We start from the raw sequence: 3,256 nt of genomic DNA on the forward strand, positions 1-3,256 counted from the left end.
GCTCTGCAGGGACTGATCCGGTGATGCAGGCCCGGTTTTCTTTCCCACCGTGGGGACACTTTGGTCGCTCTAGTCACCCTCCCTTTACCGGTACAGGGTACCTACACGACTCCCCCTCCGGCCCCGCGAGCTGGTGCTTTTGGCGGAGCGGCGGTTTAAAGACTCGCGTGTCCGTTGCCGGTGTCGAGCTTGAGATGGCAGCCGTGACGTTCGAGAGAATGTACCTGGCCGCGGAGGCAGGATTTGTTTCCCCGCAGCGGGCTCATCCTGTCGGCCTTGTACCCCACTCAGTCCGTCCGCGTTCGCTCTCTCTCTCTCCTCGTCCTCCCGGCCTCGGTGGCGGCAGAGACCCTGCCTCTGTTGTCCGTGGTGCGCGTCGGCACGGTTGGGCTCCGGCGTCGGACGAGCTGACGCGCTTCGCCTCGCGAGCGCCCTGACCACGTTGGCCGCGTGAAAACCTTTCTTTGGTCATTGTGATTGTTCGACTGAAATCCGAAGGGCCGTGCCAGGCTGGGGCTCTCCCACCCCCCACACCCCATTGGGGAGGGCGGGGGAGCGTTCGCACGTTCCGGGTTCGACCCCTCGCGCGAGGGACGGACCGAAAACCTGAGACAACTCTTAGCGGTGGATCACTCGGCTCGTGCGTCGATGAAGAACGCAGCTAGCTGCGAGAATTAATGTGAATTGCAGGACACATTGATCATCGACACTTTGAACGCACTTTGCGGCCCCGGGTTCCTCCCGGGGCTACGCCTGTCTGAGGGTCGCTTGACAATCAATCGCACTCGCCTTTGCCGGCGGGAGCGCGGCTGGGGTTTTGTCGCAGAGGTTCCTTTGCTCCTCTTCGTCCCCCTAAGTGCAGACCTGGAGTTTACTCCGCCTTTGGGAGAGTTCGACCTCTGTCCCTCCATTTAATCGCGATGGGGGGCAGTCCGGCGTGGGCCTCCGGGCGCGCCGGCACTGGTCTCGGCCAGCCTCTGCTTTTCCCAGGACGGCTGTCAGTGGGTTGCAAACGAACGACTGCGTCAGTGCTGGGACTGCTTGCTGCCGGGCCGTTAGCCTCCGAATGGATCGTGGAGGGCAGAGTTGACTCTCTGTGGAGTGTGCAGAGCAGAGATGGGAACGATGCCTGGTGAATCGGCATAGAGAGAGAGAGACTCGGTGTGGCATGTCGGTGGACGCAAACCGTGTGGTTCGGTCTCGATGGCTGTTGCCAGTGGTCGACGTGGTTTAGTGGTTCTGGACGAGGAGGAGGAGGAGGAGAGCTTGACGTAGTTGACTGTGGGCTTGCCGTGCTGCCTCGCTGGCTTTGCGTGCCCTCATTCGGTGTTTGTGCAGTTTTGCCATGGAGTCCCTGCGGTGCTGCGTGTTGTGCTGGAGCCCTGTCTCCTTCCACACGCATGCCTCCCGCTGTGCCTCCGGCAAGCTCGCCTACATCTGAGGGTGCACCTAGTCAGTGCCGCACGGTCCTGTCCCCCTGGTCTCTGCTGCCTGCTTTTCGAACCAACTCCCCCACCCCGGTTGCACGTGCTCCAAACTCTTGCCACGCCTTCTAGCTGCTGCTAGTCTCGGGTCCTTTCCACGCTTGCTTCCCGTGGGCTGCTCGCTTTTCTCTCCTGCCCTCGTGCAGTTCAAACCAGCACCGCGCCCACGCTCTTTGTCTTCGGCACCTCCCTTATCGGCACTCCGGAACAGTTATGAGCCGAGCCCGGTCGCAAGCCCGACGTCGACACGCGTGCACATCCGCTCGTTACTAACCCCTGGCCTGGTGAGCGCCCCCCCCCCGAGGGTTGAGTACGAGGTGCCGTTGTCAGTAAGTTGCGAGATATACCGGCCGGCCTGGAGCTTTTGGTGCTGCGTTTAAGTCTGGGCGGGGGCCATCCGATGTTGAGAAACGCACGCACGCGATCGCTCACCATTCTGCCTACGACCTCAGATCAGACGTGACAACCCGCTGAATTTAAGCATATTACTAAGCGGAGGAAAAGAAACTAACAAGGATTCCCCTAGTAACTGCGAGTGAAGAGGGAACAGCCCAGCGCCGAATCCCCGCTCGCCTGGCGGGCGTGGGAAATGTGGCGTATAGAAGACCTCTTTCTCTGACGACGCTCCGGGGCCCAAGTCCTTCTGATCGAGGCTTAGCCTGAGGACGGTGTGAGGCCGGTAGCGGCCCCCGGCTCGTTGGGATCGAGTCTTCTCGGAGTCGGGTTGCTTGTGAATGCAGCCCAAAGTGGGTGGTAAACTCCATCTAAGGCTAAATACTGGCACGAGACCGATAGTCAACAAGTACCGTAAGGGAAAGTTGAAAAGAACTTTGAAGAGAGAGTTCAAGAGGGCGTGAAACCGTTAAGAGGTAAACGGGTGGGGTCCGCGCAGTCTGCCCGGTGGATTCAACTCGGCGGCACGGGTCGGTCGCGTTGGGGTGTCGGCGGATCTCCTCTGCTGGGACCGCCCCCCGCGCGGGCACGGCCGTCGCCGGGCGCATTTCCTCCGCTGGCGGTGCGCCGCGACCGGCTCTGGGTCGGCTGGGAAGGCCGGTGGGGAAGGTGGCTCGTCGCTCCGGCGGCGAGTGTTATAGCCCCCCGGCAGGAGCCTTCGCCGTTTCCCGGGGTCGAGGGATAGTGACCGCTGCCGCGCCTTCCCCTCTCGTGAGTGGGGGGGGACGGGCTCCCCGTGCTCCCGGTGTGACTGTCAACAGGGGTGGACTGTCCTCAGTGCGCCCCGACCGCGTCTCGCCGCCGAGTCGGAAGAGCCACGAGCCGGCGCCAGGGGTCCGCGGCGATGTCGGTAACCCACCCGACCCGTCTTGAAACACGGACCAAGAAGTCTAACACTGTGCGCGAGTCAAAGGGTGTCACGAAACCCCACGGCGCAATGAAAGTGAAGGTCGGCGCGGGCCGACCGAGGTGGGATCCCGCCGCCCCGCGCGGTGGGCGCACCACCGGCCCGTCTCACCCGTTCCGGCGGGGAGGTGGAGCACGAGCGTACGTGTTAGGACCCGAAAGATGGTGAACTATGCCTGGGCAGGGCGAAGCCAGAGGAAACTCTGGTGGAGGTCCGTAGCGGTCCTGACGTGCAAATCGGTCGTCCGACCTGGGTATAGGGGCGAAAGACTAATCGAACCATCTAGTAGCTGGTTCCCTCCGAAGTTTCCCTCAGGATAGCTGGTGCTCGTCCACACGCAGTTTTATCTGGTAAAGCGAATGATTAGAGGTCTTGGGGCCGAAACGATCTCAACCTATTCTCAAACTTTAAA

General features: G+C 61.8%; 1 non-coding gene across 1 annotated transcript; it reads left to right on the top strand.

Annotated features, from left to right (window-relative positions):
• The first annotated feature begins 613 nt into the window (after positions 1 to 613).
• Positions 614 to 767, top strand: LOC137359952 (5.8S ribosomal RNA). The gene has a single exon (XR_010971650.1). It is a non-coding gene; the product is annotated as a 5.8S ribosomal RNA (ribosomal RNA).
• The last annotated feature ends 2,489 nt before the right edge of the window (positions 768 to 3,256 follow it).

The sequence above is a fragment of the Heterodontus francisci genome, unplaced genomic scaffold (genome assembly GCF_036365525.1).
Source record: "Heterodontus francisci isolate sHetFra1 unplaced genomic scaffold, sHetFra1.hap1 HAP1_SCAFFOLD_1258, whole genome shotgun sequence".
Classification (NCBI taxonomy): Eukaryota; Metazoa; Chordata; class Chondrichthyes; order Heterodontiformes; family Heterodontidae; genus Heterodontus; species Heterodontus francisci.